The sequence below is a fragment of the Hippopotamus amphibius genome, chromosome 2 (assembly GCF_030028045.1).
Source record: "Hippopotamus amphibius kiboko isolate mHipAmp2 chromosome 2, mHipAmp2.hap2, whole genome shotgun sequence".
Lineage (NCBI taxonomy): Eukaryota > Metazoa > Chordata > Mammalia > Artiodactyla > Hippopotamidae > Hippopotamus > Hippopotamus amphibius.
Genome location: NC_080187.1, coordinates 171,355,021 through 171,367,946, shown reverse-complemented (window position 1 = coordinate 171,367,946; position 12,926 = coordinate 171,355,021).

The following is a 12,926-nucleotide window of genomic DNA, read 5'->3' as shown; positions in this document are numbered from 1 at the left end:
TGTCATACAGAGTGAAGTAAGTCAGAAAGAGAAGGACAAATATTGTATGCTAACTCACATATACGGAATCTAAAAATGGTACTGTTGGACTCAGTGACCAGAACAAGGATGCAGATACAGAGAATGGACTGGAGAACTCGAGGTATGGGAGGGGGCGGGGGATGAAGGGGAAACTGAGAAGAAGCGAGAGAGTAACACAGACATATATATACTACCAACTGTAAAATAGTGAGTGGGAAGTTGTTGTATAACAAAGGGAGTCCAACTCGAGGATGGAAGATGCCTTTGAGGACTGGGGCGGGGAGGGTGGGGGGGGCTTGGGGGGGGGGGGAGTCAAGGAAGGGAGGGAAGATGGGGATATGTGTATAAAAACGGATGATTGAACCTGGTGTACCCCCCCAAAAAATAAAAAAAAAAAAAAAAGAAAAGAAAAAAAATTATAAAATGTATAAAAACCTTAAAAACCCTGAAGAACTCCCAATGCAGTTTATTATGTTAAAACAGAAGGAAAAATGAGAATCCAGATAGGTAGCTACTATTTTTCTGAGGGAATTTGCTGAACCCACAAAATTTGAACTTTTGTTTTAATGAGCACATAAGGTAAGGCGTGTAGAAATCAAAGACTAAGACCCACACAAGCAGGACTAGTCAAACCCTCCTCACAATAAGCTGATAACTTGAAAGTCTACACTATCAAAGCAACAAAAAAGAGATATTGAAAAAAAAAAGAGATATTGGGCTAGTTCTTGTAAATAATTTCATAAAAGATTGTAATTACCTGGACTTTTCATGGACTCTCAAACCTTGAACTTCCATTAACGTGGTTGTGGGTTGTGTCCCAAAGTACCTGGCAGAATCATATGCAAATCTAGAGGAAATTCACTTCTAGAATTTGACACCTAAAAAATTATTTTTCAAGTTTAATGACAAGCATATGTCAAATGTAAACAGATGAACAAACAAAGATACAAGACACCATGACTAAGAAACAATAAATAAGAAAAGAGGAAAAAACCCCGTTAATTATTGGGATAATATTGTTAGTATAATGAAATGCAGATTGAAAAACAATTATGCTGAAATAAAAACAAACTGTAAAAGAGTTCCAGGGAACTTGAACCTTAAAGAAAATGACGTAACATTTGAAAGAAAACTAAATAAACTTTTAAAAGTGAAAAAAAATGAAAAAACTAAAATTAGTCTTAGTGAATAGAATTAATAATGGTTTAGACAAAGATGAAAAGAGAATTACTAACCTAAAATAGCTCAGAAAGAAATGTCAAGAATGGAGCACAGACAGGCATAAAAATAAAAATATAGAAAATAGTAGAATTAGAAGTTTAAACATATGTTGAATTAAAGTTCTAGAAGAATGAGAGAATGAGAAGAGGCAATACACAATCAGAGATTGGCCAAGATTTTTAAAATAACTGGTGAAAAACATTTAATTAGAGGTAAAAAGATAAATCTCAAGCACAATAATAAAAAGAAATCCATACCAAGAAATCAAATTGCAGAAATCTTAAAAGCATCTAGAGAAAGAAGGACAGATTACTTTCAAATGAATGGCAGATCAAAGGCTGAGTTCTCAAGAGCAGCAGTGTGTGGATGGTACCCAGAGAGAAACATTTTCATAGTCATTTGGGAAGATTTAAAAACACATTTTATGAATTGATTGGTAATGATATAGAATTTAAAATAGCTGATGAAAAAATGAACACATATAGAACATCTTGCCCAACAAAGGCAGACTACACATTTTACAAGCACAGATAAGAGGTTGACCATAGATTAGGCCATAGATTAGGTCTAAAAATGTTTAAAGGATTAAAATGATACATCATTTGTTATAACCACAATGAGTTTAAGCTAGAAATTCTTAAAAAGAATATGAGAAGAAAATCCTTATATATATATATTTTAAAGATTGATTGATTGGTTGATTGATTGATTTTTGACTGTGTTGGCTCTTTATTGCTGTGCACAGGCTTTCTCTAGTTGTGGTGAGGAACAGCTAGAGAAAGGAACACCAGGGAAGCTCTATTACAGATTATTGAGTAGTGTTCCCTGTGTAGGTCCTTTTTGATTATGTATCTTACATATAATAGTGTGTATATGTTAATCGCAAACTCCTAATTTATCCCTCCCCATCTTCTTTCCCCTTTGGTAACCATAAGTTTGTTTTATATGTCTGTGAGTGTTTTTCTGTTTTGTAAATAAGTTCATTTGTATCATTTTTCTTTTAGATTCCACATATAAATGACATCATATGATATTTTTCTTTGTTTGTCTGTCTTACTTCACTTAGTATGATAATCTCTAGGTCCATCCATGTTGCTGCAAATGGCATTATTTCATTCTTTTTTTATGGGCTTAGTAACGTTCCATTGTATGTATGTACCACATCTTCTTTATCCATTCCTTTGTTGATAGACACTTAGGTTGCTTCCGTGTCTTGGCTATTGTAACTAGTGCTGCAGTGAACATTGGGGTGCATGTATCATTTCAAATTATGGTTTTCTCCAGATATATGCCCAGGGATGGGATTGCTAGATCATATGGTAGCTCTGTTTTTAGTTCTTGAAGAAACTTCCATACTGTTCTCCGTAGTGGTTGTTCGATTTACATTCCCACCAACAGTGTAGGACGATTCCCTTTTCTCCACAACCTCTCCAGCATTTATTGTTTGTAGACTTTTTGATGATGGCCATTCTAACCAATCTGAGGTGATACCTCCTTGTAGTTTTGATTTGCATTTCTCTAATAATTAGTGATGTTGAGCATCTTTTCATGTGCTTTCTGGCCATCTGTATGTCTTCTTTGGAGAAATGTCTATTTAGGTCTGCTGCTCACTTTTGAGTTTTTATTTTGATATTGAAGTGCATGAGCTGTTTTAAATATGTATATATATATATTTATATATATATGTTAAATATATATATTTAAATTAGTTCAGGCCTTTTTTAAAGAGTATTTTATTTAAAATTTATTTATTTATTTTATTATTATTTTTTATCTGCGTCAGGTCTTCATTATTGCATGTGGGCTTTCTCTAGTTGCAGTGAGTGGGGGCTACTCTTCATTGCAGTACATGGGCTTCTCATTGTGGTGGCTTCTGTTGTTGTAGAGCACGGGTTCTAGGTGCTTGGGCTTCAGTAGTTGTGGCACATGAGCCCAGTAGTTGTGGCTCATGGGCTCTAAAGTGCAGGCTCAGTAGTTGTGGCACACAGGGTTAGCTGCTCCGTGGCATGTGGGATGTTCCTGGACCAGAGATTGAACTCATGTCCTCTGCATTGGCAGGCAGATTCTTAACCACTGTGCCACCAGGGAAGTCCCTGTTTGTATATTTTGGAGATTAATCCATTGTTGGTCGCTTTGTTTGCAAATATTTTCTCCCATTCCATGGGTTGTCTTTTTTTGTTTATGGTTTCCTTTGCTGTGTAAAAGCCTTTAAGTTTAATTAGGTCCCATCTGTTTATTTTTGGTTTTATTTTCATTATTCTATGAGGTGGGTCAAAAAAGATATTGCTGCAATTTGTGTCAAAGTATGTTTTGCCTATGTTTTCCTATAAGAGTTTTATAGTATCCAGTCTTACATTTAGGTCTTTATTTTGAGTTTATGTTTGTGTATGGTGTTAGAGAATGTTTTAGTTTCATTCTTGTACATGTAGCTGTCCAGTTTTCCTAGCACTGCTTATTGAAGAGACTGTTCTTGCCTCCTTTGTCATAGATTAATTGACCATAGGTGCATAAGTTTATTTCTGGGCTTTCTATTTCATTCCATTGATCTGTATTTCTGTTTTTGTGCCAGTACAGTACTGTTTTGATTACAGTAGCTTTGTAGTATAGTTGGAAGTCGTGGAGACTGATTCCTCCAGCTCTGCTTTTCTTTCTCAGGATTGCTTTGGTTATTTGAGGTCTTTGTGTTTCCATATAAATTTTAGGACTTTTTGTTCTAGTTCTGCAAAAAATACCATGGGCATTTTGATAGGGATTGCAGTGAATCTGTTGATTGGCTTGGGCAGTATAGTCATTTTCACAATATTGATTCTTCCAATCCAAGTACATGGTATATCTTTCCATCTGTTTGTGTAATGTTCAGTTTCTTTCATCAGTATCTTATAGTTTTCTGAATACAGGTCTTTTGCCTCCTAAGGTAGGCTTATTCCTAGGTATTTTATTCTTTTTGATGCAATGGTAAATGGGATTGTTTCCTTAATTTCTCTTTCTGATCTTTCACTTTTAGTGTATAAAAATGCAAGAAGTTTCTGTGCATTAATTATGTATCCTGAAACCTTACCAAATTCATTGATTAGCTCTAGTAGTTTTCTGGTGGCATCTTTAGGATTTTTTATGTATAGTATCATGTCATCTGCAATCAGTGATAGTTTTACTTTTTCTTTTCCAATTTGTATTCCTTTTATTTCTTTTTTTTCTCTGATTGCCATGGCTAGGACTTCCAAAGCTATATTGAATAACAGTGGTGAGAGTGGACATCCTTGTCTTGTTCCTGATCTGAGAGGAAATGTTTTCAGTTTTTCACCATTGAGAATGATGTTTACTGTGGGTTTGTCATATATGGCCTTTATTATATTAGCATAAATGGGTGTTGAATTTTGTCAAAAGCCTTTTCTGCATCTATTGAGATGATTATATGGTTTCTTTTCTCACTTTGTTGATGTGGTGTATCACACTGATTGATCTGCATATATTGAAAAATCCTTGCATTCCTGGGATAAATCCCCTGGGATAAATTCCTGGGGTCATGGTGTATGATCCTTTTAAAGTGTTGTTGGATTCTGTTTGCTAGTATTTTGTTGAGGATTTTTGCATCTATGTTCACCCGTGATATTGGCCTATAATTTTCCTTTTTTGTGGTATCTTTATCTGCTTTTGGTATCAGGGTGGTGGTGGCCTCATAGAATGAGTCTGAGAGTGTTCTTTCCTTTGCAATTTTTTTGGAATATTTTCAGAAGGATAGATGTTAACTCTTCTCTAAATGTTTGATAGAATTCGCCTGTGAAACCATCTGGTCCTGGACTTTTTTGTTTGTTGGAAAATTGGAAATCACAGTTTCAATTTCAGTACTTGTGATTGTTCTGTTCATATTTTCTGTTTCTTCCTGCTTCAGTCTTAAAGATTGTACCTTTCTAACAATTTGTCCATTTCTTCTAGGTTGTCCCTTTTATTGGCATATAGTTGCTTGTAGTAGTTTCTTATGATCCTTTGTATTTCTGTGGTGTCTGTTGTAACTCCTTAATGAGTCTGACTAAAGGTTTATCTCTTTTGTTTATCTTTTCAAGGAATCAGCTTTTAGTTTCATTGAATTTTTTTGTTGTTTTCTTTGTCTCTATCTTATTTATTTCTGCTCTTATCTATGATTTCTTTCCTTCTATTAACTTTAGCTTTTGCTTGTCCTTCTTTCTCTATTTGCTTTAGGTGTGAGGTTAGATTGTTTATTTTTCTTGTTTCCTGAGGTAAGATTGTATTGCTATAAACTTCCCTCTTAGAACTGCTTTTACTGTGTCTCATAGGTTTTGGATCACTGTGTTGTAGTTTTCATTTGTCTCTAGGTATTTTTTTAAATTTCCTCTTTGATTTCTTCAGTGATCCATTGCTTATTTAATAACATATTGTTTAGCTTCCCAACTGCATTTTTTACAATTTTTTTTCCTTGTAGTTGATTTCTGATTTCATAGCGTTGTGGTGAGAGAATAAGCTCAAGCTCAGTGTGATTTCAGTTTTCTTAAAGTTACCAAGACTCGCTTTGTGGCCCAGCATGTGATCTATCCTAGAGAGTGTTCCATGTGCAATTGGGAGGAATGTGTATTCTGTTGCTTTTGGATGGAATGTTCTATAAATATGATCTAGGTTCATCTGATCTAATCTGTCATTTAAGGCCCATATTTCCTTATTGATTTTCTGTCTGGATGATCTGTCCATTGATGTAAGTGGGGTGTTAAAACCTCCACTATTATTGTGTTACTGTCAATGTCTCCATTTACGGCTGTTAGAATTTGCCTTGTATATTGAGCTGCTCCTATGTTGGGTACATGTATATTTACAATTGCTATATCTTCTTCTTGGATTGATCTCTTGATCATTATGTAGTATCCTTCTTTATCTCTTGTAACAGTCTTTATTTTAAAGTCTGGTTTATCTGGTATGAGTATTGCTACTGCAGCTTTCTTTTGATTTTCATTTGTGTGGATTACCTTTTTCCATCCCCTCACTTTCAGTCTGTATGTGCTTCTAGATCTGAGGTAGGTCTATTATATGGATGGTAGTGTAGACAGCATATATATGGATCTTGTTTTTGTACCCTTTCAGCCAGTCTATATCTTTTGGTTGGAGCATTTAAACTGTTTACATTTAAAGTAATTATTGATACATATGTTCTTATTGCCATCTTGTTAATTGTTTTGGATTTATTTTGGAAGGTCTTTTTTTCTTCCCTTCCTCTTTTGTTCTGTTCTCTTGTGTTTTGATGACTATATTTAGTGTTGTGTTTGGATTGCTTTTTCTTTTTTGTGTGTGTATCTATCGTAGATTTTTGGTTTGTGGTTCCCATGAGGTTTTGATATAGCCTGTGCACACACACACACAATTGTTTTTGGTTGCTTGTCTCTTCAGATGCGTTTCTAATATCCTGAATTTGCATTCTCCTCACAGTTGCTGGTTTTGATATCATATTTGTGTGTGGATGATTTCCTACTTTTGCTGTATGTTTGCCTTTACTGGTGAGCTTTCCCATTTATAATTTTCTTGTTTCTAGTTGTGGCCTTTTCCTTTCCATCTAGAGAAATTCCTTTAGCATTTGTTGGAAAGTTGGTTTTGGTGGTGCTGAATTCTCTTAGCTTTTGCTTGTCTGTAAATCTTTTGATTTCTCCTTTGAATCTGAGTGAGAGCCTTGCTGGGAGAGTATTCTTGGTTGTAGGTTTTCCCTTTCATCACTTTAACTATATTGTGCCACTTCCTTCTGACCTGCAGAGTATCTGCTGAAAGATAAGCAGATAACCATATGGGGATTCCCTTGTATGTTATTTGTTGCTTTTCCCTTGCTGCTTTTAATATTTTCTCTGTCTTTAATTTTTGTTAAATTTAATCAATATGTGTTGCTGTATTCCACCTCGGGCTTATCAGGTATGGGACTCTCTGCACTTCCTGAACTTGAGTGTTTCCTTTCCCATGTTAGTGAAGTTTTTGATGATTATCTCTTCAAATATTTTCTCAGGTCCTTTCTCTCTCTGTTCTCCTTCTGGGACCTGTATAATGAGAATGTTGGTTTCTTAGACTGTCCTCATTTCTTTTCATTCTTCTTTCTTTATTCTGTTCTGCAACAGTGATTTCCACAAATCTGTATTCCATCTCACTTATTCATTCTTCTGCCTTATTTATTCTGCTATTGATTCCTTCTAGTGTATTTTTCACTTCAGTTACTGTATTGTATTTTTCAGTTATTGTATTGTATTGTTCATCTCTGTTTTTTCTTTAAATCTTCTAGATCTTTAGTAAACATTTCTTGTATTCTCTCCATCTGTGCCTCCATTTGTTTTCTGAGATCTTGGATCATCTTTATTCTCATTACTTTGAAATTTTTTTTAAAGTATATTACTATTTTCACTTCATTTAGTTGTTCTTCTTGGTTTTTTCTTGTTCCTTTGTCTGGAACATATTTCTGTGCTGTCTCATTTTGTCTAACTTTCTGTGTTTCTGGTGCCCATTCCTCAGACTGCAGGATGGTAATTCTTCTTGGTCCTGGTGTCTGCCCCCTGGTGGGTGAGATTGGTCCAGAGGATTGTGGAGGTTTCTGGTAGGAAGGACTGGTGCTTGGGTGGAGCTGGGTTTTGTCCCTTTCTTTTGGCAAGGCCATGTCAGGGGGTGTGTTTATAGGCAACTGTTGGCTCAGAATGACTTTAGGAAACCTGTCTGCTGTTGGGTGGGGCTGTGTTCCCACCTTGTTGATTGTTTGGCCTGAAGCATCCCAGCAGTGGAGCCTGCAGGCTGTTTGGTGGGGCCAGGTCTTGGTCCCAAAATGGCAACCTCCAGGAGATCTCACACCAATGAGTCCCTGGGGTGTCTGCCACCAGTGTCCTTGCCCCCACAGTGAGCCACAGGTGATCCCCGCCTCCCCAGGAGACCCTCCAAAACCCACAGGTAGGTCTGGCCCAGGCTCTTATGGAGTCACTTCTTTGCCCTGGGTCCCAGTGTATGCGCAAACTTGTGTGTGCACTCCAAGAGTGAAGTCTCTATTTCCCCTAGCCCCATGGAGCTCCTGTGCTTAAGCCCCCCAGCCTTCAAAGTCAATTGCTCTGGGGGCTCCTCCTCCTGATGCCAGAACCCCAGGCCAGAGAGCCTGATGTGGGGCTCGGAAGTTGTACTCCGAGGGAGAATCTGTGTGATATAATTATTTTCCATTTTGTGGGTTTCCCAGCTGGCAGGTATGGGATTTGACTATATTACATAAGTGTCCCTCCTGCCATCTCATTGTAGCTTCTTCTTTGTCTTTCCGTGTAGAATATTTTTTTTTGGGGAGGTTCGAGTCTTTTTTATCATGGTTGTTCTGCAGTTAGTTGTGGTTTTGATGTTTTCTTTAGAGTAGTTAAGCTCAAGTCCTTCTACTCCACCATCTTGTCTCTCATCCTATACAAGTTTTTTTCAATAGTTAATACTACCATAATACACTATCCATGGTTGATTGTATAAATGAATGCAAAGTGGGAGGGCTGACTGTAAGTTTTACTTGAATTTCCACTGAGTGGAGGATTGATGCCCTTAACCCTTGGACGTTTCAAGGGTCAATTGTAAATAATGAGTCAAAATAAAAAAACAAAATGGAAAAATTGAGTTCAAAATAATTAATAATGGTAAAAATAATTTGTAGTAAAATTTGTTGAGTATGTAGGAATAAAGATAAAACTTGACCATTTAACACTATACCTCAAATTAATTTAAAGACAAAAACTTTTAGAACATAGGAGAATTTCTTTACAAATTTAACATTGGGAGAAACTTTTAAGATATAAAAAGTACCAACCTTCAGTAATTACAAAGAAAAAATGGATAAATTTATCTACATAAAAAATTTGTTGGGTATATATGAATAGAGCTGAAATTCTGATTATCAAAGATACTATTAAGGCAGTGAAAAGTAAAGCCACATGGTGGTTGAAGATATTTGCAATAACTGAAAAAGGGTTTGTCTCTAGTATGTATAAATCATATCTGTGTTATCTTACTTGTTATTAGGAAGCCAATAATTTTGAAAATATACATGAAATTGACAAATACCTAAAAATATGTCTTAATGTACCCCAAAAGTTTGAATTTTCCTACAAATATCAAATAAATTGATTCAGTTTTCAAAAACATTCCATCAAGAACAGCTCTACACTCATAAAGCTTCACCAAACATCTCTACAAAATTTTCAAAGAACACTCTACAATGTCTTCTGGAGAGTGGATGCCATCTATCTCCTTTATGAGACTAGCAAAACCTAGATGCCAAACCCAATGAAGATAATATGGGAAAGGAACATTTCAGGCTATTATCACTTGAATATTGATATAAGTCAAATCATTCAATAAGGAAAAATATTATCTCAGGGCTAATTAGGGTTTATCCTAGGAGTGGGTGGCATTTTATTCAAAATCCAATTGCTATAATGCAACACATTGATTGATGAAATGATTATTCAACTGAAGCAAAACAAAACAAAACAAGCATTTGCTGAAGTTCGCCCTCATTAATTAAAATTCTATCAAAATTCTAGCAAACTAGAAATAAAAAAGAGTTTCTTTGAATTTGATAAAATGTCTCCATAAAAATCCCTAAGCAATCATTATATGGTGAAATACACAGTGTTTTTGTTTCAGATCAGAAAAATACAAGGACACATGGATAGCCATAATCACCACTTCTCTTCAGTGTTATACTAGAGATTTTACCTAGTGCAGTTAAGCAGGAAATAGCAGTGAATGGCATAAGGTCAGGAAAAGAGGAAATAAAACTCTGAATATCTGAGATATTATGGTATACAAAGATAATGTCCAAGAACCTGCAGATCAATTATTACAATTAAATAGTTTGACAAATTTGCTGGGCACAAAATCAACTTAAACATTAATCATATTTCAATATATATACTGTAATACTGTTGGAAAATGAAATTTGAAATGTTAACATTTAAATCATGAAAACTATCAAATAACTAAATATAAATCTAAAAAAAGATGTGCAAGACCTTTTTGGTGAATATTATAAAATTGTATTAAGAGACACTTACGAAGACCTAAACATAGAGATATTCCATGTTCATGTTTGGAAGAGAAAATATTTTTAAAATGTCAATTCTCCAAAAAGTGATCTATAGATTCATTGCACCCAAGAGGTATTTCATAGAACTCAGTTGATTCTAAATAAATGTGCAAAAAACCAAAGGCCAACATTAGCCAAGACAGTCTTGAAGAATGAGAGTAAGATGGAAGGTCTTGCCTTAGTAAATGAAGTCATGGTAATGAAAATAGTGTGATATTGATGGGGGCACAGAGACCTAGACTAATGGACAAGAAATAGAGATCCCACACACATATGGACACTGATACACACATATCGAACACTTGGTTTGTGATGGAGGTTTTATGGCAAAGAGTGGGGAAAAGACTTTTCTTTTTTCTTCTCAATAAGTGGTGCTAGAACAATAAGTGTCTCTATGGTGTCCTATAAGAATATATATTTCTACATGGAAAAAAGAAAACTTGACCCTATTTCACACCGTATCCAATAATCCATTTTAGGTGGATATGGATCCAAGTGTGAATAAGTATTTGAAAATACAATGTAACAATATCTTCATGATAGGTAAATATTTTAAATACTGTACATAAAATGTTAATTATTAATAAAAGGACTGATGATTTTGACATTAAAATAGAAAAGTCAGACGGTAGGAATTAGAGAGAACATTTGGATGGAGAGGGGATATATGACAGTGGAGAGAGGCACGTATGCTATTAGTTTCTATTTTAATGAGAGAAAGTATGATATTTGAACAAATAAGACTGTGATACTTTTCACAATATCTATAGCTAGTTACATCTACATCAGACTGTTGTATTACATTTCCGTCAGTTACAATTTTTTTCTTCTTTGGTATGTTGGGACATTAGATAGTGTGTTTCCCACCTCCTCCCTGGGCTCCAAACCCACCAACGATCCAAATCTTCTGGGCAGGCAGTTGCCAGATGGTGCTGTGTCACTTCCCCTTCCCTCTTTTTCCTGCTTCTTTGGTCAGAAACCAGCATAGTTGGTCCTGGCTTTGTAGGAGACCAGTGTACTCCTGAGGCATTCTGGACATCCTCAGGGCTGCCTTAACATAATTCTTAGAAGGATGTTTTGAAGCTCCTTGGGGAACTTTTACCGATGAGCTTGTATTACCACCACCATTGTCTTCCCACCACATATGAAAAGAAAGACAAATTAAATGGAAACACAACAGTCCAAAATCTATGAAATGCAGCAAATGCAGTTCTAAGATGGAATTTTAATGCAATACAGGCCTTCCTCAAGAAACAAGAAACATCTCAAATAAGCAAAAGAACCTATCATCTAAAGGCTTTCAAAAAAGAATAACAAAGCCCAAAGTCAGCAGAAAGAAGGAAATAATAAAGATTAGAGAGGAAATAAATAAAATGGAGACAACAAATAATAGAAAAAAAATCAATGAAACCAAGAGCTTATTTTTTTGAAGGGATAGATGAAATTAATAAACCTTTAGCCAGGCTCACCAAGAAGAAAAGAGAGAGGACCCAAGTAAACAAAATAAGAAATGAAGGAAGAGAAATAATAACTGACATCACAAGCATACAAAAAATCATGAGAATACTACAAACAGTTATATGCCAACAAATTGGTCAACCTAGAAGAAATGGACAAATTTCTAGAAAGACACAACCAGCCAAGACTGAGTCAAGAAGAAAGATAATTCGAACAGACTGATCACTAGCAGTGAAATTGAATTCGTAATTAAAAAAACTCCCAGCAAACAAAAGTCCAGGGCCAGGTGACTTCACAGGGGAATTCTACCAAACATATAAGTAAGAGAGAATATCTGTCCATCTCAAACTATTCCAAAAAATTAAAGAGGAAGATACACTCCTAAATTCATTGTATGAGAGCACCATTATCCTGATACCAAAACCATACAAAGGCACTTAAAAAAAAGAAAATTATAGGGCAATATCTTTGATGAATATAGATATAAAAATCTTCAAAAAATATTAGGAAACCAAACCCAACAATGTATAAGAAGGATTATACATTATGATCAAGTTGGATTTATTCCAGGACAAAGCATAATTCAACATTCATGAACCTATCAATGTGATACACCATATTTTCAAAAGGACAGGTAAAAATCACATGATCATTTCAATAGCTGCAGAAAAAGCACTTGACAAAATTCAACATCCCCTCATGGTAAAAACTCTTAGCAAAGTGGGTATACAGGGAACATATCTCAACATAATAAAGACCATATGACAAGCTCACAGTCAAGGATGGCCACTTGTTTTTAACATAGTATTGGAAGTATCAGCCACAGCATCAGACAAGAAAAAGAAATAAGAGGCATCAAATGGGAAGTGAAGAAGTAAAACTGCAGATGACATGATAATTTCTATGGAAAACCCTAAAGTCTCCACCCCAAAACTATTAGAATTAATAAATGAATTCAGCATAGTTGCAGGATACAAGACTAACATATGGAAATCTGTTCCTTTTCTACACACTAATAATTAACTATCAGAAAGAGAAAATTAATAAAAGAATCCTGTTTAAAATTGCATCAGAAATATAAAATTAAGGAATAAACTTAACCAAGGAGATAAAAAAGACCTATAGAAAACTATAAAACATTGATGAAGGA